Source organism: Podarcis erhardii, assembly GCF_964252035.2.
Source record: "Podarcis erhardii genome assembly, chromosome: 8".
NCBI classification, from domain to species: domain Eukaryota; kingdom Metazoa; phylum Chordata; class Lepidosauria; order Squamata; family Lacertidae; genus Podarcis; species Podarcis erhardii.
In genome coordinates this window covers 75,655,251-75,679,164 of record NC_138499.1, presented here as the reverse complement: position 1 = coordinate 75,679,164, position 23,914 = coordinate 75,655,251, and the positions used below count along the sequence as shown (strand labels likewise).

At 41.1% G+C, this 23,914-nt stretch overlaps 1 long non-coding RNA gene across 1 annotated transcript in view; it reads left to right on the top strand.

Annotated features, from left to right (window-relative positions):
* The window catches only part of LOC309348189, a 40,211-nt gene extending 16,794 nt beyond the window's left edge, over positions 1-23,417 (top strand). The window contains exons 2-3 of the long non-coding RNA XR_014159282.1: positions 5,233-5,368; positions 23,378-23,417. This is a non-coding gene — a long non-coding RNA (uncharacterized lncRNA). The remainder of the gene's footprint in view (positions 1-5,232; positions 5,369-23,377) is intronic.
* Positions 23,418-23,914: the final 497 nt, after the last annotated feature.

Sequence of the window (23,914 nt, the reverse complement as noted above, 5' to 3'; positions counted from 1 at the left end):
TTTTAAATGTGTACGCCTCCATCACATAATAATTTACACGTCCCTGGCCTTGAACTAAATGTTGTCTCCCTCTGCTTGTAACCTGCGTATTCCACTTGTGCTGATTTATAACAGCTTCTAAATACAGACTAGAAGTGGCTTGTCATTCCCCCCACCTGCCTTTTGCCTGAGGCTGTTGAATTCCCTGCCACTTCGATATCCCTGTTTGAAGACATTTTTGTTCTCTGGAGCGTTTCAGGCAGTCCTATTTAGTTTTGTGATTTATTCTCCTGTACGTGTACCTTCAGATGCTCTCTGCGGAAGGTGCTTTATGAATGTGTGTTGCATTATACCGTACAGCTGAGTGGCTTATGGCTGGGGAAGTGGGAATTCTCTGAGATCTGAAACTCAAACAGCAGCAGCTATCCGTCATTCTTCTCGCTAGCTGTGTGAATATCTGATGTGCCCAAGGGGTTAAAAATGTGGTCACAATGGCTCAGTTTTATGACTCAGACATATATGCATGCAAGGGTAGGGATGGGGTTATCTCCATGTGGTGCACTTCAAAATCTTCTGACAAACCCATCCAGTGCAGTGAATGAGAATAATCTCACAAACATGTATCTTGCATGAATGCAAAGGCGAATCCATAGATGTTGGGCATTTATTTATTGAAAAGCATTTCTAAACTGCTCAGTATTTTAAAACCTCTCACATCGTAGGCAAAACTATGGCATAAAAACAAGAAAAAAGTATCAGGGGGTGAACATTAAATGCTGTGATAAAAACAGAAACTCAGTTATAAACAAGGTGCAGTCTAAGGGGTTGGGAAAAACCTGGGCAAAAATATAAATTCATAAAAGACATCAGAAATGTCTGATACATACAACAGGTAGAAGGGCATTCCAGACCGCATGGAGGAATAGCAGAAGATGCCTGTTTTCTTTTTTAAAAAAAATAAAATAAAATAAATTTTATTAGTATTTTCCACACAACAACAACAACACGAAAGATATCTAAAAATAACAATACACACAAAAATCAACATTCGAAAACTAAAGAAAGCAACAACAAGAACAACAACACAAAAAAAGAACAAATCCGTATCTTACAAGTTAATATTATAAACACTAAAACAACAAAACAAATTCCTTCCAGTAGCACCTTAAAGACCAACTAAGTCAGTTCTTGGTATGAGCTTTCGTGTGCATGCACACTTCTTCAGATACGGTATCTGAAGGTATCTGAAGAAGTGTGCATGCACACGAAAGCTCATACCAAGAACTGACTTAGTTGGTCTTTAAGGTGCTACTGGAAGGAATTTGTTTTGTTTTGACTATGGCAGACCAACACGGCTACCTATCTGTAACTGGAACTAAAACAACAAGACATTGACTTCCTCCAACCCCACAGCACCTCCTTTATCTCTCATTGTGTCTTCCTGTTTTCCTGTTTTCTTTATCATCTCTATCCTAACATCTAGATATAAATCCCTCTTTCATATCCTTTCACTTCACAAGGTTATTCCAGACTCAGCCAGATTTCTGTCCTCGAACCTTGACTTTTGGGGTATTCATTTAGGCACTCCCATTCTTTTTTTACTTCACTTTTTAGTTTTTGTCTTATTATGTCTGTCAATTTGGCTAATTCTAAGTATTCTGAAAGCTTACATAGCCACTCTCCCCTGGTGGGTAACTGATTCCCTTTCCAGTTCTTAGCCACCAGGATTCTTGCTTCAGACGTTGCGTATAAGAAAAAAAATAGTTTTGTCTTTTGGAATATTGTCATTTAAAATTCCTAAAAGGAATGCCTCTGGCCTTTTACTATTTGATATTCTTAATATTTTCTTTATTTCTTCGTGGAAAATGCCTGTTTTCAGGTCACCACCCTGTAATATTCTGTAAGGCAAGGTGCCATGAGCAAAATTTTCTGTTGATTTAAGTGGTTGACAGGTCTACTATACATGCAGTAGCCTGGTCCTAAGTTGTTATGTTAGTAATAAGACCTTGAACATCACCTAGAAGTTGATTGGCAACCAGTGCAGTTTCTTCAGTAGAGGTGTAGTATGTGTGCACCCAAGTATGTCATGTCACATATGTGTTTTATTGTAGAACGCTGAATTTAGAACATGGATCTGTATTACGGTACATGTTTTGTGTTTCAAGCCACCTAGTCGTGACCAGGATTAGCCAATCAACAAAATTAGCAGATGATGGTAATCATGCATCTGTGGAATTCTGTCTTTGTGAATTATGATATGAACCAACCTCATCCACCACTTCCAGACTAATGCACAGATGAGAAATTAGAGTTGTGTGCTTCACTAATGTTTGGGTGCAGCTTTTGGCTTAAGGAACGTATAAAATGCATTTAATAACATTACTCTCTGTCATCTTAACCTACCTCATAGAGTTGTTGTAAGGATGGAAAATGCCACATTTTCCACCATGAGCTCCATTTTGGAATAGAACATAAAATTAAAAATATCTGCTTGCTCATTGCGCATTAAGCCATATATGATCGGGATTGTATTGGTTTGGGGCTACTTAAGTGGCTTGGGTGTTACCAGGGCTTTTTTCAGCCAGAACTTGCCAGAACTCAGTTTGGGCACCTCTCACGTGAGCACCATTGCCATTATGAGACAACAAGGGTGAAGTTAATGGTGTGTTCTGGCACCTCTTTTTTAAAAAAAATAAAATAGTGCTATGTGTTACCTAATTTATGACCTTATAAATAAAGCAGATTCTGTGACATTAATTAAGGAAACTTCCTGACATGCTTCCTGACTAGCAGAATGTATAGGATTCTGGACAAACCAGGACATTTATTTATTTAATTTCAATATTGTTCCATGCATCCAGACATTGTATGTAATTCTATGTACTGTACATTTCTGTATATGGGCATATTCATGCTTTGTATTTTGGTTCATTTAACTTAAATGTATTGATAACACATCTATGTTTATTGTACAGTATTTACTTTTATTTCTCAATAAATCTTATTCCCTGCACAAACTATTTTACACACTGTACCAAGTTCCCTAAAAATGCATGTAGATTATGTCATACAAGGGAAATTCAAAGATGGTGTATTAGGATATTATGAAGAACAGTAAGTCCCAGTTGTCCCAAGTCACAATTTCCTCACCTTAGACAGACTACACAATACTGAGGTACATGGACTTATGGTCTGATTCTGTTTAAGACAGGTTCCTATTTTCCTGTCAACTTAACTTTACTCTCTAGCTGCAAAATCAAACCCATCTTTTAATTCCTCATTTTACTTGTTTTCTCTTACTCAAACATTCTCAAAGATGCCTATGGCATCAATAGTTTTACATTTTCCAGTTTCCAAAATTGTTGACTGACAAAAATGGGGGGGGGGGAATGAGGAAGATGAATAGTCTCAGGGTAAACCGAACCCTTCTTGGTACAGATCCTCTTAAATTTCCTTTGATTTGTTGGGGTGTTGTTTTTCTTTTCAAGTGTGAGGAAATCTCACATTTTCCTGTAGCTGTGGATTGCTGAAGAGATATGTCTCAAGTTTATTTCTTCTTCTTTGCCAGTTCCAATTTAGCTGCCAGTAGTAAATATGATGTGATATGATTTGATACAATATATGAGCTCCTCTTTTCTTATTTTGGTACAATCTCTCTCCCCAACGCTTTGTGGTTGCCTTCTCTGGGGAGACAACTAATAAAAAAGGAAATAATTGAAGACTACGGCTGCTGGCCTAAGAAAGACTTCCTAGAGAATAGTCAAGCAAGTCTCCCTCAGGCTGAGCAGCAACCAAGCAATATAATGTATTGGCAAAAGCATTATAATAACTTGAGAGTAGTTTCTTTCTCTCCCCCCACCCCTTTTCAGTTCCTTGGGAAAATCTACAAATAACCTCCTACCCATGAGATTATATGGCAGCTTTCCCCAAGCTGATTACTACCTGGAGTGAACTACAAGTTACTGTGTTTTATAATAGCTCAGTTACCTGAAGTTGCTGCATTATCTATATATCCTCTGTTTGTTTTAGCTATTCTTCACCACAGCTGAGGAGTTTTTAAGGAGCACTACTTGCCTGCCTTGGCTGTAATCTCTTCTGTTTGTCACTGTACAGTGGTGCCTCGCAAGATGAAAAGAATCCATTCCGCGAGTCTCTTCGTCTAGCGGTTTTTTCGTCTTGCGAAGCAAGCCCATTAGCGGCTTAGCGGATTAGCGCTATTAGCGGCTTAGCGGATCAGCTGATAAGCGGCTTAGCGGTTTAGAAAAAGGGGGGGAAGGAAAAAAAAACCGCAGGAACTCGCAAGACATTTTCATCTTGCGAAGCAAGCCCATAGGAAATTCGTTTTGCGAAGCACCTCCAAAACGGAAAACCCTTTTGTCTAGCGGGTTTTCCGTCTTGCAAGGCATTCGTCTTGCGGGGCACCACTGCATACTCTTTTGTGACTCTTTTGCACACACAATCTCTCTCTCTCTCTCTCTCTCTCTCTCTCTCTCTCTCTCTGTTTGATCAGCCACTGTATTTTTAAGAGCATTTTTGGTAGTTTCTTCCTTATAACTCACCATAAAGAAAGACATGGTTGGTTTTCATGAGTGGCTTGAAACAGCATGGATGATACAGCATTGTTCTGTATTGTCTCATCTGACTGCCAGAAGCTCTCAAGTCTCTCAGAACCTGATGGCAAAGCCCTCTTTCGATCTCAGGAAGCAATCCAAGCCCAAGATCTGCTGGGATTTTTTTAAGATTCCATGGATCTCTAGCTCAAACAGCCAATACCTGGCACAGCTATGCTAGCATAAGTCTCACATTCCAGCTCAGCTGAAGATACACCAACATACTTCCCTCATCCCAGCTCAAAATGAAAAAGGGAGCCAGGCAGTCTCTGCTGTTTATGTTGACAGAAGCACCAGCTTCCCAAGTCTACCTACAAAAAAGGCAATAAAATTGCTGAGTGGCTGAGTTTGATGGCACAGCAACCTCCATTTAAAAGGTTTATCTTCCTCTTGGGTCAAAAAGACCTAGGCACAGGAGCTCAGCAGCAGAAGGTCTGCAAGCTTTAATGGCTAAAAGCTGGAATTCATTTTGATAGAAATCCACTAGGAAAGTTTGAAGTTATAAAAAGTGAGCAAGCAAATCCAGTCTTCCAGGGAAATATAGCATTTCCCAGAAAACAAAAACTTGCAGTCAAACTACGCATTGTAATAAACATGTGCCCCAAATGGTGACCATGTGTTTAATTCACCCTTCTTCTCTCAGAATGCCTGAAAGAATTTACCATGTGTTGTGAAACGCACATTAGTCTGCATTTCCTCACCCACACTCTGCATCATTGGCTGCAGATGGTGATGGCAGTGGTGGTGGTGGGGAGAACTTCATGATGTCACAACATGAGGTAAGTTCTGTTAGGCATTATGAGTGAAAAGAAGGAATCAGACAGCTGCTATCTCTGGCAACTCCTACACATTTGCTGCAATGTCTAGTGGGCTGACATTTGTGTGTAGAAATTGCATTTTTATTCAGTTGTTTACTTCCCAAGGCCTTTATTTAGGGATACAGAACCCTGTCCAATTAATTTGTCTAATCTTATGAAAGCTTTTTTTTGGGGGGGGGCTTCTCTAAATTATTCAGGCAATTCATCTGAGGACAGAACTCCACATTTGCTTCAAATTGTCCCTTTAGGATGGGTATTTTCTCAAAATATTTGAATTTGCAGGTGTTTCCCCCTTAATCTCTAGATTTCTGCAATAAAGATGTACATGCTCAAAAGCCTGACTATTAACAACAGCATTTGAATGTATAATTTTTAATTCCTAATAATAAAATGGAATCTAAACTACATTTCTCGAGTGACCAATGCCGGCAATGAACATGCTATAAAGCCTTCACTGAACAAATATGGCTGATCTCCATGAACTATGGATTTTTCTTCCCCTTGGTTAGTGGGTATAGACCCACCCACCCCTGCCAAAAAACCCCACCTACTTACCACAATTCATGGTTTCAGGAAAAACGTAGAAATTCTATTTCACATCCATATGGTATTTCATTATTTACTTTAAGCTGCCCAGAGAACTTTATGCTATGGGTAAGAATGGACAGTTCTGCCAGTTTTGATTCCTCTTAGTTTCTCATTTTTCCAGTCTTAAGTTCAGTTCTTCATATTTCCACATCAATTTGCTTTTTTTTTTTTTTAAAAAAAAGGTCATTATGAAAATTCCTCAGCATTTTAGTGTGAATTTCTTCTAACATGCATATTTTTGCAAAGTAATTCTCCCTAACATAAAGGATTTTTGTATGTTATAGTTACTAATATTTGTACTTGACTACAATGCATTATGTACACATTACTTGGCTAGAGAAGTCCATTGCAAAATTCAGAGAAGTGCAAATTTCAAAGGATGGCTGCATATTGTTTCAGAAAGTGCAAATTTGGGAGGTTTGTGAACAGCATACAAATGCCTATCATCACCATTCCCCACCCCCCCCATATTTAGTCTTGACTGCTCTTCCCCCTCCTCTTCAGTCCCCCTCACATCTTGATAAGTTTGCAAAAGTGTTCAGGGGTGGTGGTGAATGAGAGACTGGAAGCTGAGGGCATTGGTACCCAGCCATTAGGGACCAACGCAAAATTCTGAAATGTTTCACCTTTCATTAAAAATTTCCAGATTAAAGATGGCAAACCTAGACTACACTTGCAGCATCACTTATTAAAGTCTCTTGAGCAGCCAGTCTACCGTCTTTTTGCATGAGATTTGAGAAGATTGCTCTGATTCAATTGACAGTACTCAGCTAAAAGGCCATTCATTTTGCTTACAGCATCTCCTTATACCCCAGCCACTGTAAACATCCCAAATATGATGCCTTTACTTTATATAAGAAATGAAAGTCCAAACTGCTGTTGGGTTCATAGTTCTTATTCCTACAGGCCTCCAGAGATAATTCTGTTTTAAACTGTTGTAAGTCAACAAGCTTCTGGAAGAGATATTGCTGAAGTCACTTAAGAAATACTGGAGCTTGCTCAGCCTAAGTGACAAGGAGAAAGGTTGATAAAAGTGATTCAGATAGTCCAGGGAATGAATGTTATAACTGAGTACAGTTCCAGTGCACTGTGTTATATTAAAATGTGACTTTGATCCATAAAGAGAGAATCATAGCTCTCCTGGTATATAGCTTTACAGGAACACCAAGACCGAATTGTTGGGTTTACAGCTTAAACAATGCAGAAAATTTCATTTCAAGTAACCCAGGGCAAAGATCGCAGTCTGGAACATGTTCAGTTTTGTCACTTCTTCTTCTTACTCCTGTTCTTAAAATTAAAAGCATTGTTTTATGGTTTGAACCATTCACCAGGTACTTGTTTAAATTCCTTGCGTGTCCCTTTCTGAGGGCAAAGGCAAGCACAAAGAAAGAAAGAAAAAGAACAATACTTCAATGCTACCAACAGAAAATAGAGTAGTAATGTAGGGGGCGATGCTAAGTATGGGAAGCTTGCATAATTTACACTAGTGTAAGTACTCCAGATCCAAACTCTGTTCGGGAGTGGCACTACTGCTGCTGGAGCCAGCCTAAGCATGTGAGAGGTTACTTTGGCTATTGTGTGCTACTGTAAAAAGGAAATTAATAACAAACCATTTAAATCGCAGGGCTTTCTGTAATTTTACTGCTATAATAGCATTTCATTTTTATTAAATTGCAACTTACTTTACATTTCCTTTGATAAGCTGGAAGGAGTGGAGAGGAATCTAGTGCTTCTCATAGAATCATAGAATCATAGAATCATAGAGTTGGAAGAGACTACAAGGGCCATCGAGTCCAACCCCCTGCCAAGCAGGAAACACCATCAGAGCACTCCTGGCATATGGTTGTCAAGCCTCTGCTTAAAGACCTCCAAAGAAGGAGACTCCACCACATTCCTTGGCAGCAAATTCCACTGTCGAACAGCTCTTACTGTCAGGAAGTAAAATGCACATGGATGCATTACTGTCACACCGTTATTTTCCGTTCCGACATCCCTGAGGGATTAACTAGCTACTGTTGGGAGATAAAATGCTGGATCTTAGTCTGAACCGCTAGGCAAATCTTACATTCTGTCATGGGCCAGGAGTCAGCTTCACCTGCTGAGCAGCAGCCTGAAGGGGAGAAGGCAGAGAGGGTGGAATGACTCCACCTGCAGCTGATTAGCCTTCAAGGACACAGAGGAAAAGGCGCAGATGAGAACCAGCTGGCTTCAGCCTTCTTAAGCAGAGCTTCCAGCAGCAGTCAGATGTTGGAAACAATGCTTGCAGTTCCTTGCCACTTCCTGCTTGTCTTGACCACATGATCATCGGATTCCCTGACTCCTGGGCCACCTGACAACATAGACTGCTATTTTCCCTATGGACCTGACATAGGATGCTGACTCTGTCTTTAGGGAAGTACACCTCCGGAGACTCTTCTAGTCTGGTCTTCAACTCCACTGAGCTCTGCACATTGTTGCTCAGGCAACAAGACTACGACACATTTTCCTTTTCACAAAGACACATTATATGTTTGACCTTTAAGCCAATGCCTTATTCAGCTGACATTTGCCAAACAGTTGACTGTAATAGAAAACAGCAGTTCCCATATGAATTTCTTCCCTCCCCTAGTGATATCTGCATCCTTATATCATGATGTCCTGGGTTTTCCTGATTCTGCTAGTGCCAGGCTCTGGAACCTTTGGCCCTCCAGATGTTGCTTGACTACAACTTCCATTATCACTGGCCATTGGCCATGCAGGCTAGGGCTGATGGGAATTAGAGTCCAACAACTTCTGGAGGGCCACAGTTTGCCCAAGTCTTCGGCTCATGGAATCCCTGTGACATGGAGTGGGGGACATACACAATTTAATGATGCCAGCAGATTAAATAAGTTGCAATTACAGAAGGACATATATGTCTACATACTTTTTATGAGGTGGGTGGGTAAGCAGACTAGTTTCTAACAACTTTAATAAGAAGAATGGTGTGATACATTTTGCCTTGTATATCAGGATCTGATCATTATGGTTCATCTGGGATGTGTGTCAACTCTCCTCTTGCACCCCCCTGTTGATGCCCAGAGCAGTGTTTTTCCAACTTGGGTCTCCAGCTGTTTTGGGACTACAACTCTCATTATCCCTAGCTAGCAGGACCAGTGGTCAGGGATGACGAGAAATGTAGTCCAAACAGCTGGAGATCAAATTTGAGGAAACACTTGTCTCAGGCCTCCTGTTTCTTATGGCAGCCCCATTTTTCATGTCCTGCTTCATCTTGGCCTCTGTAGGACTTCTTACTTGGAATATACATAATGTGATATCCTTTGAGTTGTAGAAATAAACAAGCAAGTGGCAGGTCAAACATTTATGATCATGCTACACCTCAGAGAAAGCCCCTTTTGTAGCTCTGTACATTTTCTTGATGAAAAGCTTATAAAAATCGTGCATTTCCCCCCTGAAGATATCATAAAAGATGTATAAGCTACAGCTTTGCCTTCAGCATTATTCTGGACCACACCCCAGGACAAACTATGCATATGCTTGTCTGGCATATTCTAAAATGGATCCTGCCTACTCTCCTTGAAAGCCCTTCTCCTCGTCCCCCCTGCTTTTTTTGGGTATGGAAAAGTTCAGGTTCTCTTGCCAGCATAAGCTCCTCATTTTGTATGCTTATCCTATAACAGGCTCTTGGGGAAATGCACAACCATCATCCAATTCCAGGCAAATTCAAGGGCTTATTTGGTTGATTGATTCATGTGTTGCTTTTCTTCTTGAAGACATCAAGGCAGCATAAAGCTAGATCAGTGAGCTGGATCTAGAATGTCCTTTCTGCAAGGGGTCCCACAGGTGGAAGGACCAACAGCTGAAAATCACCTGTCCCACACACCCCAAAAACTTTTGCAGAGGGTCCTCAAACCCCATAGATAATCTTCATAGAGCTTGGTCCCAGCTCCTGCCAACCTAGCAGGTCGAAATCATGCCCCAAAGTGCAAGTAGATAAATAGGTACTGATCCAGAACTTATACTGCGGGGTGCTGACCTTTAAAGCCCTAAACGGCCTCGGTCCAGTATATCTGAAGGAGCGTCTCCACCCCCATCGTTCTACCCGGACACTGAGGTCCAGCACCGAGGGCCTTCTGGCGGTTCCCTCACTGCGAGAAGCCAAGTTACAGGGAACCAGGCAGAGGGCCTTCTCGGTAGTGGCGCACTCCCTGTGGAATGCCCTCCCACCAGATGTCAAAGAGAACAACAACTACCAGACTTTTAGAAGACATCTGAAGGCAGCCCTGTTTAGGGAAGCTTTTAATGTTTGATGTATTACAGTATTTTAATATTTTTTGGGAAGCCGCCCAGAGTGGCTGGGGAAGCCCAGCCAGATGGGTGGGGTATAAATAATAAATTATTATTATTATTATTATTATTATTATTATTATTATTATCATCATCATCATCATCATCATCATCATCATCATCATCATCATAGGGGCCTACAAGAGGAAGGAACAGTTGACATAAATCATCTCTGCTCTTGCCTTTCTTCCAATGGGAGCATCATATGAGTGGAGTTCCTTTAATTTCAACCCATAAGTACTTTTATTTCAAACTGAAACACAACTACATGTGTAGCTGACCAAATGAATTTGCCTAAAAGGATATTTCAAGGTGAATCTAGGGATTTTGTTCAGGCAAAACATCTGAGAAATATCAGAGGGCACCCAAAGAGATTCATAAGTCTGGCAAAATCTCCCAGGAGAAGTCCATACATGCTTAAACTGAACCTATGAAACAGCCTTATGCTTAAGGATCATTGTGGAAGTGCCTGCTTTGAGTTGGGGCAGAATGATGTTATGCTACCTAATGAGTTTAGCTCACCTAAATTCAGCAGTGGACCTTGGAAACCAGAATGGCTTCCACAAATCACTCTGATTCTGTGAGAGTAAAATAATGAGAACATTTTTCACTGTATCTGACATCTTCAGGATGTGAAGAGGATCGAGGGCAGCTTTTGTACTGCACTGCAAACCCCACCTGAACCTCAGTGAAGCTTAGATTGCAATAGCATTGCAATCTTACTAGTCTTCTATTTCTGAATTGCAGAGGTTTTGGGCAAGGAAGCAAAGCACCCTCTCAATGTATGTGTTGAGCTGTTTGTGTAAAACTATAAACATGTAAATGTAACATGTAGATGGGGTCTCTTTTCTGCACCACAAGGTGAATGAGACACCATTCTTGTACAAGAATAACTCATTTTGCTTGCTACCCATTTCTTGGTTATTAGTCTCTGCTAGACAACAAACCTCTCCTTCACTGGGGGGGGGGTGTTAAATATTGGTTGGATGGCCATCTGCCACAGATGTTTTAGTTGATATTCCTGTATTACAGAGAGTTGGATGAGATGACTTTCAGGGTGTTCTACAATTCTTTGATTCTATGAAATGCTTAAGTTGCCATGGAATTCAGCCAAAAATAGAAATTGGATGAGTATGTAGAGATTTCTGTTCAGGACAAACACCAAAGAGGGGTAAAATGATGTTGTGTAACCCACGTGGGTGGTGCTGTGGTCTAAACCACTGAGCCTCTTGGGCTTGCTGATCAGAAGGTCGGTGGGTCAAATCCCCATGACGGGGTGAGCTCTTGTTGCTTGGTCCCAGCTCCTGCCAACCTAGCAGTTCAAAATCATGCCCAAAAGTGCAAGTAGATAAATAGGTACCACTCCGGCGGGAAGGTAAACAGCATTTCTGTGTGCTGCTCTGGTTTTGCCAGAAGTGGCTTAGTCATGCTGGCCACATGACCCGGAAACACTGTCTGTGGACAGATGTCAGCTCCCTCAGTCTGTAAAGCGAGATGAGCGCCACAACCCAGAGTCATCTGCAACTGGACTTAACAGTCAGGGGTCCTTTACCTTTACCTTTTAACCCTAGCAGTATTTTTTCAGGCATCTGCAGAAGTTCCTAATTCATAGGAATATAGGAAGCTACCTTATGGTGAGTTAGACAATTGGTTCATCTAGTTCAGTATTGTCAGCAACGGTTGCTAGTGACTTTCCAGGATTTCAGAGGAAGGACATTCTCAGCCCTACCTTCCCGGACAATAATTTCCATCACGCAATCTCATGCCAGCAGAAAGCATGGTTTTGTTTTGTTTTTTGGTCAATGGAACCTTTGACTTCATTAATTGCAATATAATTAATTGCTATCATTATGTCAATAATTGTTTGAGGGCAACCCATTGCTGCTCAACTGGGAACAGCTGATATATGATCACCCACCTGTTGAGTCAAGAGCTTCCCTTTGTGTGTGTGGATCAGAAGAGCTACAAACAGAGCATGAAAGGCTACGAGTGCACAGTGAATCAAAAGAGAACTCTATCATTTCCGTCACCCTTCCTCCTCCCCTTTTATTAGTGTATGTTCTCTTAGCCACTGCAGCAACCCAGATATGAAATTATGAGCTCTTGTGGTTGACAGGATGGTCTCTCATGGAGGAGGAGTGGAGGAGTTACAACATTTTGCTTTGCTTTAGTTTATTTCCCTTTGTATTATATATAATATTTTTTATATAAAATATAGATTTCCCTACCTTGTCTCCCCACAGCATTCAAGGCAGGTCCCAAATCTGTAGAGCAAAACATAAAATACACAAGCTACAATGCTAAATAACGCCAGTTGCTCGCTTGAGCTCCTGTATAGTGTACATTTATTGTACATTTTTGTATCCACTTATATTAATGTTGTTCACTGCTTCAGGAGTCTTTGGGCTAAAAAGCAGAATATAAATAAACCATACTATAAACAGGTCTCATCAACAGCAGTTCTAAAAGGTAGTCTGTCAAACTGAACATGGGAAAAGATTTACTCTTGTAATATAGGTGGTGCTGTGGTCTAACCAGTGAGCTTGCCAATCGGAAGGTTGGAGGTTTGAATCTCTGCGACGGGGTCAGCTCCCGTGGTTCGGTCCCAGCTCCTGTCCACCTAGCAGTTCGTAAGCACATCAAAGTGCAAGTAGATAAATAGGTACCGCTCCGGCAGGAAGGTAAACACTGTTTCCGTGCACTGCTCTGGTGTTGGTGTTTCGTTGCGCCAGAAGTACATGACCTGGAAAAACTGTGGACAAACGTTGGCTTCCTCGGCCAGTAAAGCGAGATGAGCGCTGTAACCCCAGAGTCGTTCACAACCGGACTTAACTGTCGGGTGTCCTTTAAAGGTAAAGGGACCCCTGACCATTAGTTCCAGTCATGGACGACTCTGGGTTTGCAGCGCTCATCTCGCTTTATTGGCCGAGGGAGCTGGCGTAAAGCTTCTGGGTCATGTGGCCAGCATGACTAAGCTGCTTCTGGTGAACCAGAGCAGCGCATGGAAACACCGTTTACCTTCCCGCCGGAAAAGTACCTATTTATCTACTTGCACTTTGACGTGCTTTCGAACTGCTAGGTTGGCAGAAGCAGGGACAGAGCAACGGGAGCTCACCCCGTCGTGGGGATTCAAACCACCAACCTTCTGATCGCCAAGCCCTAGGCTTTGTGGTTTAACCCACAGCGCCACCTGTGTCCATGGGTCCTTTACCTTTTTATGCAACAAATACAGCAAAATACCCTGTACCACTTTCAAGACTGACACATATAGTGACATGTGAGACAAAGGTACCAAAGTGTTGTGGGTCACCACCCTTTGGAGCGATGTCTGCTAAAGTTTAGTCTTCTTGGAATAGACATAGCAAGAGGAGGAGAAGCAAACAAACAAGGAGCTTACAGGGATAGATTCATACGTCATAAGGATTGGGGCTTATTAGCATTCACAATGAATATAAACGTAAAATCCAGTTCCAAACTAATCATATTTCACCTAGAAATCATTTATGTTAAACAGGAAGAAGCATGAAAAAGCAGCAACAGAAATATTGCAAGTGTAGTGATGATAATGAAAAAGACAATAAAACAACAACACTGCAGCAGTCCTTGCAGAGTAGATAAAAATGCATTTTTAATTCCCAAAATGTTTGAACATCGGTATTCCTTTCTCAAGGGAAAAATGCTTCGCAAAACCTAAAAGCAAAGTAGAAGGTTTTGCTTTTTTCAGTTGGGGACCATATTTTCCCCCCTTGAGAAAAAAAAAAAAAACTGGCATTTGAAATGCTTTCAGAATTAAACATACATTTTTGTTTCTTTCTCATTTGGCTTCTGTTTGTGTGTGTCCCGCCCCCCTGCTGCCTCCAAGGACTTGATGTAACCCCATGGGATCCTGCCAGAAAAGGTTCTCGGGGAAAGTGATTCATCCTTCCGCAAAAGCCTATCTGCAGCCTGCTGTTCCCGCTTGCTCTCTCATTTTTAGATGATAGAATTGATTGGATCAACTGCAAACACAATTCTCTACCTATGAAAATATAGAGCAGTTCTTGCACTTAATTTCAGGCTCAAATAGGCAAATACATTCCAGTGACTGCTGGTGTTTGTTTTTGTTAACAAAATCTGCAGCCCAAATAAAATTTCTATCATTGCATTGTAACAGTTAGACAAGTGCACACAGAAACACAGTTCTTTTGCAAACATTTCCGCATGTTACACCAGCAGTGGAATCAATGTATCCAGCAAATGTGTGCACGTTGCATTGCTATAATATATCCAGTGTCCACAAAGGAACTGGGAAAAAAGTTCAGTTTTTTGAATGAAGAAAGCCAGCCAGTCAGTCAGTCAGTCAACAGGATCATTACTTTAAGGGGCTTATGTCTATTAAATAGCCCATTGCGGGCATCACTTTTTATAATCCTTTAAATCATGTTTGAGGCTAGCAACTTTCCCCTAGAGGCCTCGATAAATAGGTTTCTATAGTGTTCTCATTCAGGCAAGATATATAATCCCCAGCTATAGATTTACAGAGGCTACATTTTATTAGCAATCAGAGAACACCAGGAAACAGTGTGGGGTGTGTGTGTGCGCGCGTATATATTTCTGCTGATACAGTTATCTTCCAGAAAATTCAAATGCTCTTCCAATAAATGGTACAGAACAGTCTGAACAAAATGCTAACTTGAAAATGTAATGGTGGCATAAAGTTGTGCCCTGCTCTTTCTTCCAATATCTTCATCCCCAGTCCCTAGCCTCATCGCATGCTCATCTAACTGATGGTATCATTCTGGAAAATCTGTAATGTGGAAAATTTGGACTATTGTGCAGGTAAAAACCCACTGTGGTGGAAGTGGCTTCAATAGGAAACATCATCTGCCGTAACACTTGATTGGATCATGTAGCCATAGAACAGAAAAATAAAGCGTCCGAGTTTTAATTTGGAATCCTTTCAAGTACCCTCCCACACAACTACAATCAAACAAGGAAAGGGAGAGGTCATCAGTACAACAAAATTTAAGGTTCACTGTCTTTGGGAGTCGGAAATAGTATTTGACAATCTTACATAATGCAAAAAGAATACTTTTACTTCATCCATGGAAACCAAGACTGTTAATAGATCACACAAACTGCCAAACTCATACCGAAATCCTTAAAATTAATGGGTGAATATGCTCCCATAGAAGCCAACTCCTAGGAGCCAAGGTCCCTTTACCCTCACAATAAAGTATTTGTAGGGCCTGCCCCCCCAAGTTGACAGGCATTGTCATTCAAATGGTGTGTGAGCAACGCATCTTGTGATGGATTATGCTGGGTGGGGCTTACCTGCCCCCTAATGTTTTATTCAATTTACCTGCCCCCCACCATTTATTTTATACTTGCAGTAGCCCTGCAGGATATACATTTTCCAAATAAGTAAATAAAATAGTGGATCCAGGGCTTTGATGAGATTCAAACCTGGAACTTCAAAGTAGGTGTTGACAAATCAGTCTGGTTTTGGTCTGTGCGACTTTCACATGTGTTTACCCATAAGTCCATACTGTCCTGTTTTACATTAAATGCCTTTTTGGGAAAACCTGTGCAAAGCATTGAACTTAAATATTATTTAATTACATGTTTTATGACTGAAAACCTGCCGGACTAGTCTGGTCTGGAACATCCTTTTATTATGCAAACTACAGGTGATATGTAGAATTAAATAGTTAGCCTATGGGAACTAAATAGCCAACTGAAGATCACTTTAGTTCATATCAGAATTTGCTAAGATCAAATTTCTCAAGCATTGTTACTTTCTAGCTCATTCTTATAACCACGATGTAAGTACTGTTATGTAGAACACAACTGAATATTTGTGTGCGAACAGCTTGGATCATACAGAAATAAATATCCCATAGTCACACCATGGTTGTGGCTTTAAAACTGTGACTTTGCTCTGATTTTGGTCTGTGGTATAAAGGTAAAGGGACCCCTGACCATTAGGTCCAGTCACAGATGACTCTGGGGTTGCGGCGCTCATCTTGCTTTACTGGCCAAGGGAGCCGGTGTGCAGCTTCCGGGTCATGTGGCCAGCATGACTGAGCTGCTTCTGGCAAACCAGAGCAGCGCACAGAAACGCCGTTCACCTTCCTGTTGGAGCAGTACCTATTTATCTACTTGCACTTTGATGTGCTTTCGAACTGCTAGGTTGGCAGGAGCAGGGACCGAGCAAAGGGAGCTCACCCCGTCATGGGGATTTGAACCCCTGACCTTCTGATCGGCAAGCCCTAGGCTCAGTGGTTTACACCACAGTGCCACCCATGTCCCAGTCTATGGCATATCCGGGTGCTTTTTCTTCATACTGCCTTTGAGGACCCATATCCCTCCCATAGTATGTAGGCTGCCTCACAGCACTTACCAACTTGGTAGAATTCAGACATGCATGGTGATATAATGTTTCAAGAACTTCACCATTTGACATATATATCTAACAGCAACAAAAAGGATTATAAGAAACTTTGTTCTAAGATCATGTTAAAGTTGCAGAGTTCATTTCTGGCTCCTTACTTTGTTTCAGAAACTCCCAACTTTCCTCTTTCACAGCTAATTAAAAGACTGTCAGAAATCTCCTGTTGTTTCCAGTAAGCCTGGAATTAAGTGTAATTCCAAAGTGCAATTAAAAGCATGGTTGGTTTTAATATATATACATATTGCAGATCTTCAGTTCTCTATTAGTAGCGCAGCGCAAATCGGCTTGGTTTGGTGAGGCTGTCACAATTTGTGGACAAAACAATCTTTTCTGCAGATATTGCTTTGTTCCTTATAGACTATTACATTTAAGCTTGGAAATGTTCAACTTTGTAATCAGAAGTTAGCTTGTGACTGCTTAATAATCAAGAATTGAAATAGGGCTGTATTCATTAGAAAGTCATTTATAGGAATAGCAAGGCTATCCACTGTGATAATAGAATGGATTAAATAAAACTGAGGGTATTGAAAAGGATATGAAACATGCACAATAGAGAGGACATGCAGATCTAAGCAGGAATTAGCATTCTGCAGAAGGTTTCTCTGGGGGTAAGTTATTGCATAACTATTTGCAGTAGAATTCTTGTAACCTTACCCAGCATCCTACGACATTAACCAGTGTCAGGTATACTTATACATTAAGATGGGGGATTGGAATCCATGGCCCTATAGATATTATTAGACAAAATAATAATAATCTCCTCTTTGGAAGGAGAGTGGAGTCCCTAAGACGGTTGGGTTGTGCCTTGTACGCCTCCTTCCAGCAACTCCTGCACCCAAGCTGGTGCCAAACATATTATTCTGCTTTCCTTTGAACAATATCAGTTAGGCTGGGAGGACAGTCTTGTCATCTGGGAAGCCCAGGACCTCCATACACACTGTCCTGGCTTGCACCCCAAGGTGATCACTTTGATGCTGCTAATACAGAAAAAAACAACAACAATGCAGAAGGAGCAGTTATGAGTTGCTGGTCTCTACAGCCACAGCAGGCACTGTGATTCTCCTGCAGTTTGACATTACCCCTGGAGGTGCACTCCATTGTCTCTTAAGACAGACAGATGCCAACAAGAACAAATCCCACCATCCCTGGCGCTTAGCCACACTTGCTGGGACCAATGCATACTAAGAATCTTAGTGCTACCATTGATGGGTACTACAAGTTCCTGAAATGTTTAAACCAAACTACTTCCTCCTCCTTTTACATTGGATTCTGGTATCTTGGTCTTGTTGCCTTTGTGTTCCCATAGGGTTGATTGATTTATTTTACTAGCTTTGCTTCTCTTTGTTAAAGGAATGTTCTTCCATTCTTGGGGGATTATTTGTTTTCTTTTATTACTGTTTACAGAACAGATCTTCCTTGTAGGATCTTTTCAAATATGTGCACTGTGGTTTCCTTCTAGTACAAAGTGGTCTTCATGAGGCCTAGAGGCTCCATCTTCCAAACCATTACTCATACAAATAGCCCTACAAACTACAGGCCACTGACTGATATCACTCAGGAATGGGAAAGCAAATGTGCATTAAGTCTATCTGTGTTTGCGGAAGAAATACAGTAACTGATCAAAGTTAACTGAACGTATAGCTCTTACTTTTTATAGAAGATTATTTTATCATTCTGTATCAGGAACAATGTCTCTGTGTTCAGTTCATTGGTCTGCCCATCCTTCTCTCCCAGAACTGCTTCACCAGTGCAGTCAAAAGCGCCATCAGAAAGGTGAGGCAGATGGCAAGTAATCTGCTATGTTGGAGGGAAGTGTGACCTTCCACATGGAGGAGCAGCAGTGTAGTGAAGGCAGAATTCAGGTCTGGGACTTTTATCAGAGCAGCAGTGGTGAAATGGAAAATAAGTGCAATTCTTTCAAGAGGAATACCAAAATTTCATGAAAATTGCTCACTACCTATGTTCCCCAAATAAAATAAAATAATGCATTTTCCTCCTAAGAAAAAGTGTAGCTTTGATTTATAAATAGATTTAGTCTTGTTTGAAACCTGATAACATTTACCCATATCCATTCTTACCCAACCTTGTGATATCGAGCTCCCAAATGGGATTGTATCTCAAAATGCTGGAAAAAATAGGATTTTGTTGTCAAAACAGTCCAAGATATACAATGATTGTTTAAATGCCTTCTTCGGGGCATTTGTATACTTGCTCAAAAAAAACCAGTCTGCAGAGATCAAAGTTAGATATATCTCCCTTTCACATTAACTGGTTTGATTCATAAATATACAGTATTTTTCCGTGTATAAAACGCCCCCCCCCGTATAAGACACCCCGTACTTTTGGAGATCCCAAATTTTGAAAATGGGCACATGCACTATCCGATTATAAGATGCCCCCAAATTTTTAACCTTATTTTAAAGTAAAAAAACAAAAACACTAGTCTTATACACGGGAAAGTATGGTATTTAGTCTTGTTTGAATCATGCTCAGTCTCCCCCAAGCTTCTGTGTGTTGAAGTTGTTCCACAACAGCTCTCATAATGCCTGCCATTGACCACGCTGGCTGTGACTAATGGGAATGATAGTCCAAAACATATGGAGAGTTCAAGCTTGAGGAAGGCAGCCTTGCCCTGTAAGAAGTCTTTAAAGATAAGACATCAGGGTGAATCTCGTTTATATCACCCCTACCTTGCTGGCTATGCACTTGGGTTCGAGTCTGTCTCTGTCTCTGTGTGTTTCTAGAACAAGCTGTTTTTCCCGTATCATCCAGTGTTCTTCTATTGTCATCTGACAATAGAATATAAATACTAGAATAAGGCTCAGTAAGGATTTTTGGACTCTGAAAACACTCCATGTCTCTATTAATTCCTACAACGTTGTATTTGTTGAGAGAAATCCTTTGGTTTAAATTTGTTTTGAAAGATTATAAATGAATTGGACTCTACTGTCAAGCAGCATCCACAAAAGCTTTGAATTGCACTTATGTAAGCTGTGCTTCATGAGGGGTTCATTTGTGGTGTGTGCTGAAAATTCCTCCTGCATGTTTTCTTTCTTTCTAGTTCTTCACCATTCTCCATCAGTTAAGAAGGAAATGAATTGCATTTATCAAAGGTAGGAGGAAAGTTAAGTCAAATTCTCATGGGTGGGGTGCATAATTTTTATTGCACTTAGCATTAAGGTGGATGAGGACTGTTTATCCTTTCATCCATTCTACAAATCATTTCTTCCATGATTTATGGCTTCTCAATTGCCCATGCACTAGGGAAAAAAAAACACACCATAAGGCAGTGGTGGCCCATGTGATGTAGTCCAAAGAATCTAAAAGACAATTCCCATCACACCTGACCAGTATGGCTGAGATTCAGGGATGGTGGGAGTGTTATCACATCACCAGCAGTGAAGTAAGATTCAATTGCCAAGCCAGTTGTGGAATAGACGTCAGGAGTGCGTGCAGGAGCCAGGCCCTGTGACTGGTAGGGCCTCACAGGACTGGGGCCTTCCTGAGTTTGGCCTGGAAGGGCAAGGTGCGGCCACACAGGTGAGGCTTGACAGAAGACTCGTAGCACCTGGTGGCAAGGGCCAGGAGGGGTACATAAGACCAGCAGTTCCCTCTGGCTCTTTGACACAGCAACACGCTACCCACCTAACTGTGCTTCAGCTTCCTGAATCCTGGTTTCCTGACCCTCGGACTCTTGGCTTCCTGGCTTCTGGTTTCCTGATTCGTGGACTCTTGGCTTCTTGAACCCTGGACTGCTGACCCTAGACTGCTCATTCCTGCTTCCCGACCTCTACCCTGGTCCCGACATACCAAGCCGGGACTCTAACTGCCTGTAACCCGGACCGTGACAATAGAGTAGTGCCATCTTGTCCTTTGCAGCAGCAGTGGCAGCCTGCCCTGGCTCTCATGCTCTTATGTTAAAGCTAGGAGATGTGGAGATGCCAGACCTTCTTGGCTTAGCATGAAAATATAGAGTCAGTTGGGATTGCCTCTGAAAGCCAGCACAGCTCTCTACAAACTCTGCTGCTGCCTTGCCATTCCCAATGCAGAAAGTGGGAAGGATCACTGCAGAAAAAAGAGCAGGTTGCTAAAGCAGGTGCTAGGACACAGGGCAGCCTTCATGAACTTGGTGCCTTCCAACTTTGGGGACAAAACATCTCAATAGCTCCAGCCAGCATAGTGGAAGCTAACATAGGGAAGGGGATCAGGCTGCCACAGCACATATCTGAGGAAGAAGACCTCATCCCAGCAATATTGTCTTCTGCTGTTCCTGACAAATGGTGACCCCCCTGGTCATTTGAAAGAAATACACTTTTCACATACAATTTATAACCAAACATAACCTGGAAATTAAAACAAGGATGACATAGGGATGGGTTAATCGGTTGGTTTTGCTTTCTCATTTTTCAAACCTACATTTTTCCATCAGTTTGCAGAAGAGGTCCTCATGAAAATTCACCAGCATTTTAGTGCAAATTAATCCCAATATTCACACTTTTATGCAATTTTGCCTAATACACACATTTTTATGACTCACATTTTCTCCAATATTCTGGTTCTTTTTGTAATATAATGCATTGTGTACATTATTTTCACTAATATATACATTGCTATGGAAACTTACCTTAGTATTTGCGTTTTTGTACACACTGTGTGGCTGGAGAACTGCATTAAAAATTCAGAGAAGTGTGGATTTTGAAGGACAGCTGTGTTTCAGTTCATGTATTCTCTCATGTGGGTTTGGGTTTAAATGAAAACTGAATCAAAAGTCTTGCCCATCCCTAACTGGAACCCAAAATATGTTTGCTTGAATGTTTACTCCATAGAAGCAAACAAATATATATATATATATATATATATATATATGTGTGTGTGTGTGTGTGTGTGTGTGTGTGTGTGTATATATATATATATATATATATATATATATATATATATATATATATATATATTGCTTTCGTAGATTTTCACGGGTACAGGAATGCAGGTTTTGGTGTCCTCGGGTGTCTTCCCGTGTAAAAGTTGGGGTGTCTAGGCGACGTTTCGACGAGGTCTCACTCGTCATCTTCAGGCTGGTGCTTTCGGCTTCTTGTTACTGGAACAGAGCAGGATCTCAGTGTTTGAGTTCCTATAAATACTGTAGAGGGGGTGTGGTGTATAGCCTCCAATGTTCTGGGCAGAGAGGAAGTTCCCATCACCTCCGGATGCTGCACCCCCCTGCAATCCCTACACAGATCTGGCTGACACAAGCCACAAAACCACAGCTCGCCCCTATACACGAAGCCAAGCCAGAGCACAACTAAGTACAGTACAGCCATCTTCTCAGGAAAACTCTTCACAAAGTTCAAGAGGTCAAGACACAAAGACTTTAACAACTAATCCACACCTAATGACCCACCTAAGTGGTACTCAGGATATCACTCAAGAAATCACTCAAGATATCTCTCAAGTAATTAAGGAACAAAAGAAGAAAAGGCACACTAGCCTGGGAACTTCCTCTCTGCCCAGAACATTGGAGGCTATACACCACACCCCCTCTACAGTATTTATAAGAACTCAAACACTGAGATCCTGCTCTGTTCCAGTAACAAGAAGCCGAAAGCACCAGCCTGAAGATGACGAGTGAGACCTCGTCGAAACGTCGCCTAGACACCCCAACTTTTACACGGGAAGACACCCGAGGACACCAAAACCTGCATATATATATATATATATATGTATGTATATATATATATATGCAGGTTTTGGTGTCCTCGGGTGTCTTCCCGTGTAAAAGTTGGGGTGTCTAGGCGACGTTTCGACGAGGTCTCACTCGTCATCTTCAGGCTGGTGCTTTCGGCTTCTTGTTACTGGAACAGAGCAGGATCTCAGTGTTTGAGTTCTTATAAATACTGTAGAGGGGGTGTGGTGTATAGCCTCCAATGTTCTGGGCAGAGAGGAAGTTCCCAGGCTAGTGTGCCTTTTCTTCTTTTGTTCCTTAATTACTTGAGAGATATCTTGAGTGATTTCTTGAGTGATATCCTGAGTACCACTTAGGTGGGTCATTAGGTGTGGATTAGTTGTTAAAGTCTTTGTGTCTTGACCTCTTGAATCTACGAAAGCATATATATATATATATATATATATATACATATGTATACATGCATATGTATACATATATATATATATATATATATATATATACACACACACTACAATATATTTCAGAGGAAATGTTTAGGATGGGAATATCAGTGTGAAATACACCATTATTTCTTTTGCAAGACTATTAACATGTGGAACTAAGCCCCACATTATCACACTGTCCTTCCTATGGCTCTCCCAGCCTTTTCCCCCAACCTGGTCCTGTCAATGGGAACAGAATATTAGCATGGTTTGGTTATGGAGTGAAGTGGCTGCAGGCAGGGCGAGTGGGGGGTAAGCAAAACAAGAGATATGTGATCGTTGCAAGAAAACTTATTTGCAATTTGGGGGCAGCAAACAGTCATTCTGTAGCTCATCCCTCGTGCCACATCAAATAGATGTTCTGCAAGACCTTAAAAGTTTTTCTTTTCTTTTCTGCTACAGCTTGATGATTTATTGTGTTGTTTATTTGTTCATTTCTTTTGTTTTTCCTTTCCAAGGATGGCCTTTAGAAACCTGTGGGGAATGTCATAGAACAACTGGAGAATAATAATAATAAAAAGGATTCTCTTCCATCAAGGCTGTGCTGCGTGGCACTTGACAAAAAGCCTGTTAGTTTTGCTTCCTATTTGTCTGCTCAGAAAGTTTAGCAATAAAGCAAACATATTAAAACTCAACTGAATCCACAGCTGGTTAGTATATATATGTTGAGGAAAGGGCCATCTTTCCATAAAAGTGTGCTGTTTTGCAACTCGGGAATCCTGGCAAAATTTATTGCATCTGTTACACACCAGTATAAGGATAATGATGCAGTTATTCTGTTCAATCTCAGCAGTTTAATAGGAAAGCATCTGTTCTTAATACAATATTATTTGATAATATTTACATTTTGGGCAATATACAGGTAAGTATGGTGGGTACATATGGTTGTTGTATGCATTACGTAACTTTCAGGTAGGGATGGAAAGATCTGTCGATATTGGTCCACCCAGTTTCTCTCTTCTCCAAGTTGAAATTCAGTCCTGCGCATTCCTCCC